This window comes from Charadrius vociferus, unplaced genomic scaffold, assembly GCF_000708025.1.
Source record: "Charadrius vociferus isolate BGI_N301 unplaced genomic scaffold, ASM70802v2 scaffold444, whole genome shotgun sequence".
Taxonomy (NCBI): domain Eukaryota; kingdom Metazoa; phylum Chordata; class Aves; order Charadriiformes; family Charadriidae; genus Charadrius; species Charadrius vociferus.
In genome coordinates this window covers 784,328-801,379 of record NW_009648242.1, presented here as the reverse complement: position 1 = coordinate 801,379, position 17,052 = coordinate 784,328, and positions in this window count along the sequence as shown.

The window sequence follows — 17,052 nt, the reverse complement described above, 5'->3', positions numbered from 1 at the left end:
TCAGGCACTGAGAGAGTTACCCGCTCATGCAGCTGAAGCGCTCGAGAGGCCATCTCTCTAAATAGGAGAAGTGAGGACCTGGATGATAACTGCCGAGCTGACATCTATCTGAGTTACGAAGCACCGCTGAAACGCAAGACCGGAGTGCCCTTCAGGAAGTCATCTTGTACGTCACCAGCTTTTAGGCAGGATCCGTACTTAAACTCTCCCAACAGATGAATTTCTAACTTAAAACCCTCCAATGAGAAGGATACCATGACCACCTGAGGAGCTGAGCCTGCTGGCTAAATATACCTACAGTTAGAAAGGTTTTCCCCCTAATATTTAGCTAAATCCTCTTTACTGAAAACTACATTCAAGGTAGTACATGAACAAAGGGTTGTGTAAAGTCTTCCCTTGTTTAAAAACCCCCACCTTTTACATCTTGGAAACCCGTTATCATCTCTCGTCACTTCTCTTTCTCTGACTAAACAATTGTTTTAACCTTTCCTTTTCATTGATGTTTTCCAAACCCTTTCAGTCTTGCTGCCCCTTTCTGTATTCTCTCTAATTTACCTGCACGTTTTGGAGTTTGCCGCACCAACGTGGATGCGAGTAGCAGATAGTCCCCAGCGTGACATGTAGTGATTATATCTCCTCTGAATGCCTGCAGCACGCACTTAGGAAATCACTGGGAGCATTTCTACATTTATTATAGTGTAGGTTTTTTCCAGGCTGGCATCCTTACAGCAGCATGTTATATTGGAGGAAAAAATAGCTGAGCTTTTATCCTTAGATAAAACCTCTTCCTCAATCACCTTATCTCAAATAGCTAACTAATAAAATTAAAGTGAATCTATATCCCTCATGTGCCATAAAGTGTTGCTTAGGGCTTGAAGAAGGCTATCTCTGTTCAATTAGTCTCTAGCACGTTAAAAAGGAAATCATGAATATTTTTTTTTCTTCTGCGTGGATATAAGTTTCAACAAGACTTCTCATAGCAAAGGTTACAACAAACATACTTTTTGTGTGCTGCTTTCTTTGGAATTTGCTTCTCCTGTAAGCAAGGTGAGCCTCAGGGTCTCAGGAGGGTATGTATGCTCCAGTTTGTTCCCGTCCCCCACTGTCCAGGCTGAGCATTCAGATGCTGCTTGTGGAGCCTTCAGTCGATACCATCGATTGTGGGTCTCTTGTGAAACAAAAGCATCCACACGCTGTGAGGGGAAGTGTGTTCCCTCACTCAGGGTCAGCAGGTGTCAAGTCGGTGCATCTATCCTGAAGGTCTACCTTGCCTTGCATAGGGGCAGTGGTGGGGATGTTAATTGGGTTGCAAGTGGATATTTAGGGTGTTCTGATGAGTCGCTCCTGCTCTTTTTGGACGGAACAACCAGTCTGTGTAAATCTGTTACGCTCCAGTGCTGAAAAGGGCAGGCTGACAGCTACGAATGATAATCTGTCACTTCTCAGTTCCTTCTGCTCCCAGCTGCCCTACAGTGCTCGACCTCTGTGGGAAGGTGGACCCCTTCAGCTCAGGCAGAATGCATTGATCCCAGGGGAGCTCTTAAGGATGTGTGATATGGAAGAACATTGGCAATGGAATGTTGCTGAAGCCAGAGGGAAAGACAGTAAGCAGCCCAACCTACAACTCCTCAGGCTGAGTTAAATGTTTCATGGGACAATCGAAAATGTGCTTTTTGGTCTGTCCTTTTAATGTATAATTGGTTTTGTTTCAGTTTGTTGTTTTGTTTTTTTTTTTTTTTTCCTCTGTGAGAGCATTACAGAAGATGTGGTACAAAGCAATGTGCACAATTGACACTGTGTTGTCTCCATGTGCACATAAGAGATCACACAGGAACATGCACTATGGGTCCTCTGCTGGCATTTTATGCTGCTTTGGCCACCCCTGCTGTCACTGCTCTGGTCTGCAGAACAGGACTGCAAGATGGCAGCCACAGGCGTGAGCTAGGTCTTACCCAAGAAGGCACAGACAGCATCTCTGACCTCTCTTTACTCGGAGGACCAAAGATCATCTTCATACTGCTAACTGTTCATATATAGAATTAAGACACTCTTCCTCTAAAGTAGATTTGATGTGTTTACATACATGACTGAGAATTTTGTTTAGCTTGTCCTCTTGCTGCGTGCTGAGCCCTGCGTTGACATTTGTAGGGTCCCAGCCATTTGGATGATGATTTCTTTTTCCTATTGGCATATTGTTGTGTAATCCACCGGGCGCAACACTTCATCTTTAATTTTATCTGCAGCTTAAAAATCTTCTGTCTCTGTGTTGACATTTTAAAGTAGCGTTACATCTGCCTGGTGCATTCTAACAGTGTAACCACTTTTACCTGGTGCTTTATTCTGGGTTTTAGTAATTTATTTTAGCAAATGCAGATGCTGTAATGGGGAAGTGGCTTGTTATTACCCTTGGATTTTATTCAGACACTGCAACTGGAGTTTTTTGGTGTTTAACCTCGAGGAAAAGGGCTGGAACTTGACCTGTAAAGGTACAGCTTCAGAGCAACAGTACTGTGCAGGGGAAGAGTGGGGAAGAAAGGACCAAGAAAAATGGGTGCTTGATAGTTCCCAAATAGAATTATTTCCTCATAATGTCAGGCTCACTTTTTACCTGACCATGTTCCTCAACCACAAGGTCATAGTAAGGAATCAAGAGGGATACGAAAGATGCAAATTTGTGTGTGTGTGTGTCTAAATCTCTTGTGGTAATACAAGGAAGAAGGTGCTTTCTTTTTTACCCCATTACTCTTTGAGGTTTCTTTCAACTTCTGTGGACTCGTGCAGGGATGGACACACACATAACACGTTTGTCCGGTGGTGTTAGGTACTCCTCTGTCCCTGATGCTGAGCTTTGGCAAACCTGGCTGTTTGCTAACACGACATGGGCAGCCCCACTACCCCCAGGTGATGGATGTGGAGAACTGAACAATTTGTATAGGAGAGCCACAGAACAGCAGGGAGGTATCTCAAATATCAAAGTAGCGTTCTGGCCACTTACTGTCCTTAATTTTAATCGGTAACATTCTTATAAGTTGTTATCATTGGTGTGAACAACCTGTGAATGTTTTTGTTCTGAAAAAAGGGAGCGTTCACCTCTGAAAAGAATGAAAAGTGATGCTGGAGGGTGGGTGGGATTCCTGGTGGGGCTGTTTTTAATGCTGCTTAGTTTGGCTTTTGTTTTTATTTTAATCTCGGTGTATACTCCCCTGAAAATTCTCCCAGTATTCTGGCTCTAGTCTTGACATGGACCTCATGGCTTTCACATTAAATTTATTTTAAACTGCTTTGTTTTTGCAGGGTCTTAGTACCTAATTCAGATATTACAATAAATTTGACAGAACTCTGAACAATTTCTTAATTTATAGCTTCAAATGCAGTTAGCGTAAACTTGTAGTTTCCAGTTAAAGATTATTTCTTTGATCCTTTTTTGTTTCCCACTTCTGAAATAAGAGCAGACTTACCAGTTGCACATCGTATACTTAACCCTGTTAAACCCTGACTTGCTATGTGACTACCTACACAGGGCAGATATAAATATCTCAAGCTGAATGCCTTTCAGCATCGCGGTGATGTGGTCCTTTGGTGTTTTGCCACTAAGTGTGAGCCCTGAGGGAATCTCATCATTCGTCAAATTTGTGTTTCAGCTTTAGGCTTAGAAGGCTTCAATTCTGCAGCCAATGCAGTTGAATATGCCAGAATTCCTTCTATAAGCATAAATGTTTTCGGTGGTATTTCCAATTAGAGACAATTTGGAATTAAAATAATAGTAATAATTGTCCCTCCTGATGTTTTATTCCCCCCCCCACCCCCATTTGCCAGACTTTTTGTAGAGAAATGTTGCAGGTTTCTAAATGTTTTGATGGAAGCTTTAAATTCAATAGACAACTACTTGCCTTTTTAATGGTTTTGCTATGTCTTTTTTTTTTTAATGCTATCCCTATACAAGACCACAGACACCAGAGAGAGTAACAGAAGAGCTTTCCTACTTAGTTTTGAGCATTTGTGAAGGGAAAATAAAAAAAAAAATATTTTTCTTCGAGGTTCTAACTTTCTAGCTTTCCTGTTAGCTGTCTATAGTATATACCCTAAAACTCAGTTTGTTCGATTTCACAGAAATCTGCCATCCATGTTGGGCATAAGACTTTGTATGGCTATTAAGCCAAGCAATTCTAGAAAATATGGGCTTGAAATTAATATAGTCTGAAAAGAGCAACAAAATGTCTTTCAGTTGTTTTGGAGAAAACACTCAACCTTAATTCACAGTTTCTTGGTGTACATAATTAACAGCTTATAACACTTTCAAAGTAATTGAATGAAACGTGGCATGTTTTTTATCCCAACAAGCAGAGGTGCAACTTCCCCTTTGATCTGTCCGAAAGATTACGTGAACCACATCACAGAATAAAGGTGGTGCCTTACACAGCCTCATAGTTCAAGATGACAGGGAAAACCAGAAACATATTATTTCACCAAAGTAAGCATCTGAAGTACAGTGCTGCTTAGTAAATGAGAGGCTGAAAGATGTCTATTGAACAGAAATTATTTGACTGTGTGCATGTCTATGTTCATTACCAATTTTGAGATAAAGCTGCTGGGATTGCTGTGATGATGATGGATTGTGTGCTATGATCATATGTGCTCAACTTGTGATTTTTGCCCACAAATATGGGTAGTGCATGAAATGTATCTATTGTTATTTATTTTTTTATAAGGTAATGTCTAATTAGCAGACTTCATTACCTTGATGCTACTATTGAAATCATAAGTAAGGCTTCCAATGTATTGCCTTTTTTTTTTTTCCCTCCAAGTACTCATAACAATGTTTCCTGGCATTCATCAACACTTCTAAATTACTAGGAAGAATGTGATTAATCATTCACTTCCTTATGCTTCCTACCAGACATACACAGATCATTGCAGGCAGGTTGAAGTAAGCCATTTCAAATTTTCAAAACATGCTGCAGCTAGTGGAAATTTGGAGTAAGCACCAGTTTAAACAATCTATCAACAGATTACAGTACAAAAGGTAACTCGGTGTCTGACTGTAACTGAGGATCTGATGACTAACAGTTGATGAGTTGTCTTTTGAGGAAGGATTTCTCTGTCACTAAGTCAATAAAAATCCAGGGAAGGCGTTTATGGAATTCGTTTTGAGTCCAGCCCAAATGTGTCTCAAAGCAACTTGAGAAACCAAGAGTTCAAGTGTCAGAAGCCCCAAATTCTGAGCCAAACCTAAAGAGCTGACAGTCCCATGTTTGCATTGGGATTTATTTGGGTTTGCTGGATTAAATCAGAATTCATATACATAAAAGTTCTCTTAAGGCCAAAAAGGAACAATAAGTCAAATAGACAAGTTCAAACTACAAAGATTAGAGTTTTCATCTTTATTCTGCAAATATGGAACATTTGGAAAGCCTTGCATAAGCTGAATTTCTGCCCAGTTTTCCTGAAATAGTTACCATCTAATTTGTCTGCATTATATTTAATCGGTAAAAACGTGCGTTGCTCTGTTTTTGGAAGTGAGAGCTTATGCATGAACTGCAACCTGTAGGGACAGAAAATATCTTCTGAAACGGCTTGTCAGCAAAAGTTTAAATCTGCTCCTGTCCACCTATGCTACTTGTGTCACCACTGGAATGAAAGCACCCCCAGCAATCAAAGAACAGCAGCCAAATGCATTTAATGTGCTGCCCCACGAGGAGCGGGGGGAACAATCTGGCCAAGAACCGAGCATAAGTGCGTAGCCTGATTCCTTCTGAAAGAATGAAACGATCCTTTTATGTCCTCATTGGGAAGTAACAGCTTTCTATTCTCTCTCTCTCTGCAGCCTCCTTCTCTAGAAACTGTTCTTCAAAAGAGCATAGTGCAGCATCGTGCTTCAGCCTCCAAGATTCACACCTGTAGCTATAGGAATAAGAGTATTTATGAGTTATTGCTTAGGTGAACAACAATAATAAAAGCCCACTGGCTTAAAAAGGCACCTTCAAGCACTGTTGTTTAAACATAATAATCACTGTCATTAATAGTTATCTCACCAGTCTTAATGTGGTAATCAACTACCAAGTTTCAGCGTAGATTCTGGGCTATAAGAAATCCATGCTAAAATGAACATAAACTTGTCTCGGCAAAGGCTTCCAACTGAATGTAAGCCACAGAGGGTTTCTTTTCAGTTGGACGAGTTCCCCCCACCCCCAAACAAGAGAAAACAAGTTCTGGAAGCTTGGTTGTTGGTTTGAAACACCAATAATGTGAAGTCTCTTCAGTGGTTCTGCATTAGACACTATTCTGAGCCACTACTGGTTAAATGAAGGGATATATTTACTGGACGCTTATGGAAGACCTGTTTTCTCAATTAAATGTAAGAGTTGACCTTAAGACATAGGGACTAACTATAGCTGCCTTTTTTGTGTGTGTGTGTCTGACTAGTCCTTGCTTTTATTGCTTAATTATAGAATGTCATTAGGTCTCGGAAGGGTAAAACCTGCTGTTGGAATGGAAGTAGAAGCAACCAGATGAGGGAGAGCGTCTGTCCTCATCTTGCTACTGACTGATGTGGGAAGTATTTGAGCCTGCTCCAGGCTGTGGGGCTCAGACTCAGCTTGTCGAAGGCATTTGGCCAAAGACGGTCTCACACCTGCTGTGTGAAGGCCAGCCATGGAGGCGTGCTGGGGGAATGACGGGACATGTAGGTTCCTTGTTTAGCCCTGTTGTAGCCCAAGTGTGTTATTTTTCTTAACCTGCACCCTTTAGAGTTAAATCTCTTCCTTTATATCCCTCATAATAAAGGAAACGATAAGTGGTTTAAGTACTGCAAGAGTCCTAGAAGTAGATCCAAGTGAATCCCCATATGGGGGGAATTCTGAGGAATTGGGTCCCAAGGGCTTTTAAAAAGGGAAGGAAAAAAAAGAAGGGGGGGGGGGGGGGGGGGGGGAGGGCAACCGCTGACTCGGTGCCATCTACAAACGACCTTGTAATCTGTTTGTAGTGGCAAAGGCAAAATAAATCATGGCAAATGCCCTGTTTGGCTCATTGCAATACCTCAGTCTGGGTTAATTACAAAGTTTGAGGGGAAAACAGACAGGAATGAAAGAGTCTCTCAGAAAATCTAATTCAAGGGAAAGCAGAGTGCAATTCAGTACCTTTTCTTCTGTCTGACACTTCAGCTGCAGAAAGCACCACACCCTTATTCACACAGACAGTACAGTCTGTGGAAGGTCCTGTCATAGGAATCACGTGAAGCAGCCTATTGTTGGGTGCAGTTCTGCATTGGGTACGCTTCAGGGTTATAAACACTACTGAGATGTTCCAGCATTACTTATTTTCGGATCACTCTGATATTGATGCATTCCCTTGCATGTTCTCTGCTTGTGGCCTATTTTTGATGAGTTTCACATCTGCTTTAGCAGCTCTTTGACAACCAGAAAACAGAGCTGTTTACTGAGTTCACAGCTGCTGTTAATATTGATGCAACTAGCCAGAAATGACTGTTTTCTTGGTTAGCTCATCCTGTTGAATGAACCTCTCCACAGGGTTTGTTACAAGTTTGTTTCAACTGGAATGCTATCAAAAGTTCCCACATCTGTGAAATTCTCATACTTCAGCCTTCCTAGAAACCCAGAAACATATGCACCCTCACTAATTCCAGTAACTTTCTGGTTTCCCATGGTTTAGCTACACCGCAGGTAGCGAAAACATGATAGCCTGCTACAAATGGGACAAAATTCCTACTGTCATTAGTTAGTACTAATGCTACTGATGGCTTTGCGCTTGAACAGAGTCTTTAAAGAAATGAGTCTTGTAGTCTAGTTTAAGGACACCACCATTACCTAACACTTCATCTTGTGGTGTTTTACTATGGTAACTGAATTACCTTATTTTTCATGTTATTTTTTGTATACAGATGAGGTTTCAATGGGTGGGATTGTAAATTAACTGTGCAGTGATATGTGTTTCATTGCATCACCTTCAGTGCTCTCTGGGACTGGTTTGCTCCCAGTGCATCATTTCTCGGTGAGGCTGTGGCCTTTAAGGCTGAATTCCTATCTGTGCTGTTGTCTTAGTGTTTGTGGGCAGCCTGGTCCTCTTGCACTTTATTCCTCTATGGATTAGGTACTCCTGGAACACTTGTGCGTACTGATCAAAGACATTATTTGACCTTTGTGGTTTAGGTGAAAGAAGTTGCAGCTGTGTGAAGTCTGGACCCATTTTTTTTGTTGTTGTTTGTTTTGTGCTTTGGTGTTGATTAATAGCACAATATTGCAGGGATTCTGTGTGCACTGCTGGAGGCAAATGGGTCTCAGGCTCTGCAGAGTGATTACCCTGGGGTACACTGCTTCAGGTCCCGCTGTATGAGCTGGTGCCTGGAGACTGCCCTTCCTGACTTCTAAATACTGTTTAGAGGCATTTTTGATCATCTCCCGAGTGCTCATGTTTTTAATAATTGTATTTCCGAAGCCACACCTTGGATCTCAAAAAACCTTCAGGCCTTTCTGTATCCTTGTGGGGTAAATGTTGCAGGTTAACTGTGATCTGAATTACAGATGTGGAAACAAAGGCATAAAGGGTGTAGAAAATTTGATGGAGTCATTTCAGTGCATCAGAGACAAAATTAGGCAAAAAGATTTCTGACTCCCACCTGTGTCCTACTCTTCCAGCAATTTTCACACTTGATTCAATTTGGGAACTTTTGCTGTCATGGTATCCCACAGATAGCTTTCATTTCTTAATGGCTTCGAAGACTGATATATCCCACCCTGTTCATTTCCAGTTGTTAATGAAGCATATCTTGAATTTTCTTTGGTCCACTGTGATGCTTGTGATGGTGACTCTGAAGTGCTTTCTGGTCCCTATCTACTTATTCTTGGAGAATGACAGAAAATGTGCTGCCCAGCCTTTGTTCTCATGTTGTCAGCTACAGCCAACAGGAGATACCAGAACATTTGTTTGGGCTCTTCTTAGATGGACTACAATGTTAAATTGTTAATATGCTTTTCAGTTTGCAGTGTTTCAGTCCAGATGACCAGTGTTGTGTAGTAGCTTAAAAACATTCATTGTGGTAGATAATTAAACTTGTAATGCCACGTTTGTTTGTGCCGTGATGGCAAGAGGAGACACTAACAAGTGAGTCCCCATCGTAGGAAGCACTGTTCCAGTAACCCTCTAATCTTACCACAATGCTAATTAACCAAATTTTGGTACCTAAAAGTTCTCCACTGCTATTAAAGGAAACCTATATGCATAACAACCCTGTCTGGAACTGTATTTATTCCACCTGTGTCAGATACATACTCTGGGAAGTGAAGTCTTGTTTGTTTGAGATGTCTGCTGCTTTTCATTTGTTGTAAGGGGAGCCTGGATGAGTTAGCTGATACTCAGCTTCTAAATTTGAGACGGCTAAATCTGTCCAACACAAATCCCACCTGAGTTTAAGGCAAAACATCATGGTGGTAGGATAAATGGATTGCGAGTGGGCAGCATGGAGTCAAAAGCAGGCAATTAAGTGCTTTGTGTTATTGTTACACAAGTCTCAGCATTGTCTTGCCTTACTGAGACATAGGAAGAACTAGAAATTAATCCAGACAAGACGGCGGTTTGTGCAGGTCATAGTATGACATAAACACAGGTCCCTGACCCATAGATTCCTCACCAACGCGTTACTGCTGCTACATCTGTGAGTCTCCTCTAATCTTTCTGCACCAAAACTCATTTTTGTTCCTTTAGCTTTTTTCCTCCCTGTGAGCTTTTTCAGGCTGTGAAGATGGCAGGTATTCATCAGGGTACCTCTCTGCCTTCTACCCAGATGAATCTGATAAACTCTTAGCACACTTCCATATAGACAGAAAAATTTCTTTCATGGTTTTGTAGGGCTTTGCTGCTGTATCATTTTCCAGCTGCAGCAGGGCAGCGTATGGATTGGTGAGCTGACACCTGTGGACTTGACCTGTGTATCCTCACTAGGTCCCTAGGTGGTTGCTGGAGGGGTCTGTGGAACAGTGCAGGAAGAACAAATGCTGCAACACAGCAAACATCTTACTCTGTGGAGAAACTTACCCAGCCACAGAACAGCTGAGGTGAGAAGACACACTGGAAATAGCCCGCATCCACTGCTCAAAGCAGGGACGGCTCTGCCCAGGACCTCGTCCAGCCGTGTCACGTATATCTGCAAGGATGGAGACTCCACACCCTCTCTGGGTGCCTGTGCTGGTGGCTGATCACCCTTACAGTAAAAGTTTTCTCTTAAATAGACTGTTCCCCATATTTCAATTTGTGCCCACTGCAATTGGAGAGGAAGAGGCAGCTGTATAGGTAGATTCTAGCGAAGTTGGGAGAAAGGAACAAAGTATTTGACTGTAATAAAACAGGGAATTTCGGTAGCAAAAATGCTGAAATGTGCCGAAAAATGTCACAGTACAAGTCAGCAGATTCTACAGACTGGAAGAGGGGAATCCTTCCAGCCCCAACTGAGATAGATGAGGTAGTTCACACCTTTTGGAATTGCAATTTAAGGCAGCCTGAAAAATGGAGAGCCAGCTATGTCAGCATATGCTCGGTGCGTGTTCTCAACTTTATCTGTACATGTGAGTGCAAGAAAATTCGCGTATTTTTCAGAGGCGTGCTGGGTTTCTCCAGCACAGTTCTGTGGTGATGGGTGAATTCCAGAGGAAAGCTTTACAGCCACAGAACATATAAAGTCTGGAACATGGATAAACTGGTTAGGATAAAATAGAAACCAGCAAACCCCTTTGCCAAAATCTGAAGTGAAATGAATAGAGGTTCAAAAAAAGTTCATTCAGTACGCCTGGTTCCTTGTTTCCATCATTTAGGAATAATTGCATTTTTGTCGCTAACATTGTTTTTAAATGTCAATAGAAACCAGACAAGTAGATTTGTAAATCCAGCCCTGTCATATTGAATGTATTAGGTTTTCCAATAGCAGCCTCTTTTAAGTAAGGGTGAGGAAGCACTAAAAGCTCAGTAACTCTCAAGTGTGAGGAAGTTATTGAAATCGCTTGTTAGGCTTTATGACAAGCAGGCTGAAATATAATAGGCCTGGAGCTTTGTGAAGGAGCCGGCAAGCCACGGTTGAAGAGTGGACAGTACCCGAGAATTTGGAAGCCGGATGATTTGTGCAATGGGGATGTTGGAAGGTTCAAGGCAAAACAAACAAATGGGTCTACCCACAGGGACAGTCTTAAACTGAGACCAAAATACTTTCTTAGCTTGGTTTCTAAACATAAGTTAGTCTGCCTAACCAAAGAAGGCGTTTTCAGTTAGTGTTTCTTCCTTTCCATACTTGGGCCAAGGAGCCATTTTCTGTTGCCTAACTCACCGCATTTATTCTGACCCAAACTTCCCTTCGTCTTTTGCCTAGTGAGACTGTGGTCTTCCTGCTAATCCAGAACAGTGTGCGATTCTCTCTTTGCAGTCCTCTGTCCTACCCTGCTGGTTCTCTTTTTATCCCTCTGCTTTGGTATTCTGCCGCCTTGGTATGCTGCCTTCTTTGCACCTATCATTCATTTTTCTGTTAGCAATTGGAAGATTTTTTTGGTTCTGATGTCTTCTACTAGACCAGCTTGGGTATCTGGGAAATGTAAGCTACCTTCTGGCAACACAGATCCTACTAACAAAACAGACATTTTTCCATGTTCTTAGATCAACCGCCGTGGCTTGAGCAACAAGATAAAAGAATGAATAAAAGGTTGTTCCTAGCATTTATAGCTTTGAATGCAAAATTGAAGATGTGAGCTGAGTGTTGCCAGGTGCAGTGATAACTTACATGACTTTTGCAGGTCTCCTTGAGCTATAGCTTACAGATGTGTGCCTAGTCTCGTTCATATCAGCAGGGAATTGAGAGCTCCCCAGGAATTTTCCTTTAAAAAAGCTCTTGGTCTTCAATGGAGATGCATTGTAAAGAAAATATAACTCTATGGGGACAGCCTGGGCTTTTATTTATCGCTGCATTCAGTTACTCAGGTTTAATTGTATATAGCTCATAGGCTTGTGAAAATGCAACAGAGCTTAAGTTATTTACCGCTTAAAAACTAGGTTCTAGAGGCCGTGAGCATAGGTATCGTCATTAGAATATGTCAGCTCAAGAGGGAGTCCTTTGAAAAGTAGATCAGGAAGCTGTTACAGCTAAGCAGTTGTAGCTGTTGATGGTTAGCTAGAGAATATTACATTACGCTAACTCAATTTTTCCCAAAGGGTAGGAATTTTTTACGCTTATTTCCTTTTTTACAGATATGACAGATCTGGGATATGTAAAACAGAAGAGAATAGGGAAGCAGGAACACTTTAAAAAACAGTGGTTTGAAATCCTAGCTTTCTAGTACCTTCTTGAATTATATATGTGTTCTCTCTCTTTTACATAACATAGCTGGCTGCAAAAGAAACACCTTTCCTGTTAAGGTTGTAAATTACCAGCGTCCTGGTTACTGAACTTTCCAGATCATCCCCTGTCAACGTAAGATTACTTTCCCTAATCCCTGATGCACCTTAAACGCCTCACCAGGCGTTCGCCAAAGAACGCTTAGTCTCAACTCCCTCTGCAAGCACGATATCTCCGAGTCACTGCAGACTTTCTCCATGTAATCCCGCGGTCCCTGAGCAGTTCAGAATAGACCGACTCATTCCAGCCCTACTAACGTATTCCTAGCTGAGTCGGGGAGGGCACAGAGCCTTTGTGTAACCCCGCTATCGTGCAGAAATGTCACTGTCTATGAACAATACCAAATGGCAATCAACCGATCTTCATGCAGGAAACTTACAATAAGATGGGAAAGAAGCTTTGTCTCCAGCTTGCATGGAAACTGGTCTGATCTGCCTGCTTTATTACACCAGATAAAGCCCAGTTTGAAGAATGAAAGGAATTCCATCATTAAAAACCAGAACAAAACTAAATGGTAACATATTCTAGCCAGAATTCAGGCAACCTGACGATATCTGCTATATAAACCCACACTCCTCCAAAGTCTCATACTTCAGTGTGTAAGGAACCATCCTGCACAGCAATGCGTGGCCACACCACAAAACAGACAAATTTCTTGACTCCATGTTTCTATATACCACATCTCTTACTGAATGCGCTAGCTAGAGCCTTGTTGTGCTGCTTCAGGATATGCTAATGGACCAGGTGGAAGTCCCAACTTTAGAGACCAGCATTGCTGAACTTTTAAAGGATCATCTTCTCCCAACTCATGGCTCATGAATTTGTATTTGGCTACTGACCTACTCCCTGACTTTCCAGTAACTGCAGTTCTGTTTATGATAAGTTGAAGAATTCTGTGAAAATCTAGAACTATCTTTATCTTTTCTTTTTCACATGATGTATTTCCTAGCACTTCTTGGAGAATTGTATTGGAGTGATAATGAAGTAATCTTAGAAGAGCATTTTATTTGCTGATTGTGTTGTAATTGTCATGTGCCATCACAGAGTGTATATTCCTCATCTTAATAATATTCTCCTGGAACAGAGGTCAGGGGAAAACTTCTGCGTAGCTACCCTTGGCAGTGTGCAACGTGTCTAGTAGATGCCAAGTGGAATGTTCTGTAATAAATCCTCTCTAGCTAAATCTTTGCTAATATAGCAAGTAAAAGATATGAATATGTTCTTTTAGCAAATGCATACTGTCAGAACCTAATTCTGGTTTTCTAGCCTCTAAAAATGGAGGTGGTGCATATTAGTGCTGAAGTGAACGGTTTAAGGAGGAAGGAACTTAAATGGAAAGTATCCTAAATTCAGGTTACTTGGTGTAGATACTTGAAACACTGCTATCCATGGGAAAATTTTCTTTTTATTTTCTTTCTTTTCCTTTTTTTTTTTTTTTAAACCACTCAACTGCAGACATATTTCTTCCTCTTTTACTGCCACTCGTTTGTGGGGAGCATGAGGTTTTGAAAGATTGGGAAAGCAACTTGTAGTTCTGTAGAACTTTCAGTAGCTCTATTTGGGGTATAATTGGCAGCCTTAAAGGCACAGATAGAGAACATTTCCAGGAGATAATGTGGCTTAAATTAATCAATGTTGTTGCCCGTGTTCAAATCAATTACTCGGGGGAAATAAAAAACATTTTAACTGTTTATAGCACCTAAATACAGTTTAAATAACGCACTGATGTCCAAAACTTGGAAAAGTATTTATTTTAGCAGGATTAAGTGAGTTCACTTACTTTCTTTAAAGGGAACAAGACTGGTATTCTGGCCCTTTTTTAATCTCTTTCAAGATGAAATTTGTGAAAAGAAAGAAAATGAATGGACACAGTTGATACTACAGATTAAAGTAACTTTGTACATTTGTTGGGAAGCAATTTGTTTATTTTTCACACTGATAAATTTTGAGGTAAAATGATTTATCTGTGTCTGGTTTCTCTTTTTAGGGATATTCAACAGTAAAAAAAAAAAAAAAAAAAGAATTGGAAAGGCTTGGGTGTGAGTGGGAGAGTGGGGTGGAAATGGGAGAGAAAATTAAGTGAACTTTAGGTCAGTGTCATAAATATACCAACCTAACCTGATTATTGCCTGCCCTCTGGAGAGGGGAAAATCTTACACAACTGCATTAAAGTGGAGAAAAATGAGAAGCTGAAAAGAAGAGGAAATTGTATTACTCTCTGAGGTAGATTATGTTTTACAGTTAACAAGTGATGGTTACATTCCTTCAAAAAAAAAAAAAAAAGAGCATTGAAGTCATGTAACTGAACAAGAAAAGGCAACTATAAAAATCTTGCACCATATCCAGGAAAGTGAGGTGGAATATCACTTAATATACAACTGGTTTCTCTTTCATAGGAAACCAAAGGCTCTCCACTAAGAGGAATGCATTATTTACAGGTTTGGAAAGGTCTGTTCTGTACCCTAACAATTACTCTGTAATCGTCTTATATTGATGGCACTGTAAAACCTAAATAGTGCCCCACTGACTGTTTTCACTGATTGCAGCTTCACTTTCTTGAGCACCCAAGGTTATTTCTACACTGACGTGCAGTTCAGCAAAGAGAAATTCTTGAGGAACTGAAGAGCAGGTCTCTCTCTGTACCATGCTGTATGTCCTCTATCATTCAGCTGAGCCACAGGGCTGTGTCACCCGGGGCAGAAGAGCACTGAGGACAGGCACTGCTTTGACATAAAGTCCGAGTCTGTCTTGCTGGCTTGTGGCCTGGTGGCTCAGCCTGCCTCTTCCCTGCTGTGGGGTGGTACCTGGACCTTTTCTCTTGGAGGATGGGTGTTAGCGGTGCCGAGCCAGGGTTAGAAAATAGAAGAGTCGAGGGAGTGCGCCTTCACCGGATCCTTGTCATGGTGGCCAAGTACAAAGGGACTTTGCTCTTTGATTTTTCTGTGGGAAATAAGCTTTTCTTCCTTGAGTAGCCCAGCTTTATGCAGAGCCTCTATCCTCTTGCTTTATTCAGAAAGCACAAGACGTTTTTATTGATTCACACTGAAGTGCTCACACTGAAAACATTTCCAGCATTACACAGCGTGGAAGAAGTACAAAATTAAAGTCCTTCACTGTAAAAGTGTATGTGAAACGAAGGATATTTCTGCAGCTTTTGAGAACCAGGTTGCCCTTCGACTGCTTCTACTTCAAATCCATTCTGGGAAACTTTGTCAGTGAATGAGCACTGTTAGATCTCTCTGTCTCTTTGCTGGGAGGAATGGCCAGCAACATTTTTACAAGTTACTGTCTCATGGTTAAAATGTGCATACCAACAGCACTTAAATTACTTGTCTGTTGCAAAGTCAAATAGGTGCATTTAAATGAACAATTGTTCATGCACTAAATACACTATTTTGTCTTTCACCTATGCTTGGACTTGAAATGCGGAACTCTACAAGCTGCTAATTTTGTCCAATTTATTCGTGAAGTAGTGTGTACATGCCTTGTATTTCACTTAAATTTTACGTATAATATTTAGCGTACCTGTTTGCCTAATTATTAGAGGAGCAAGGCAGGAGGTATACTGGTCTCAGTAGCATGGTTGCTAACTGCTTTGACTGGGTGCGTTGATGGGATAATAATGCTGTTCTATTTCTTGAAAGTGTTTTTGGTGCAGAATGCTTGAAAATGATCGAATAGAAATGTTACTGTACAAGACACCATTATCTTTTAGCTAAGCCTGATATGAAGAGAAATGAGTTATTTGCTGCACTGCTTTGAAATGCAAGAACTTAAAATACAGGCATTGGTTTACTTTGCCTTTTGTTAGACTGAGAGCTTTAGAAATGTGCAGAGCAGAGAACACAGAATCTTTTTTTTTTTTTTTTTTTTTTAACAACAGAGGGTTTAGTGTGGCTGCCGACGCAGGAGGAAATACCATTAGATAGATACAAGAAAAGCCAATATTCCACATTATTCGTGCAGACAACTAACATTTGAAACTTGCACGAACTGCTTCCACTTAAAAGCTGTCAGTCACGTTGGTTATAAAAAGCCCAGAGCACTTAGGGACTGTCAATCACTTCCTAGAAGAGAGAGCTGACATCTTAACATTTACTTTGCCAGTGTTTACCAAATGCAGAAAACCAAAGGGTGAAAATGCAAATGAAAACACACATTCTCACTGATCATATAATACAAGGGAAACGTTTGGATCGGTTACTGTAGCTGCTCACCTAGGAGCCTCCAATCCTGAGAAGATTTTTTTTCTCTTGGTCTATGAATAGAACTGTTGCGGGCTGGCTCTGCTGTGTTGCAGGGGAAAAAGCTTTTGCAGACGGCGTCTGTGGAGGGCTGTCACGGAGCCATCAGGTGAGGAAATAGGTTGACTATGGCTCCTTATGGCTAGGGGAGCAGCAAGAAACATGCAGAGGACTTCAGAAGGGCACATAAAGGGCATCTACCTGGCTTTTTTTTTTTTTGCTTATGGTAATAGGGACGTGGGTGTTGTAATTAGACTGATGACGCGTTCTCATGTAAGAAGGGGATTGGCAAAGAAAGAAATGGGAGGAACCAGTTAATTCAAATACATCTTCTGCTCTTTTTCTGTATGTTTCTAGATGTATTTATCCCTGGGTTGCTCTGAGAACTGGTGCTTTAGATATTGGTCCTGGTGCTTCAGCAGG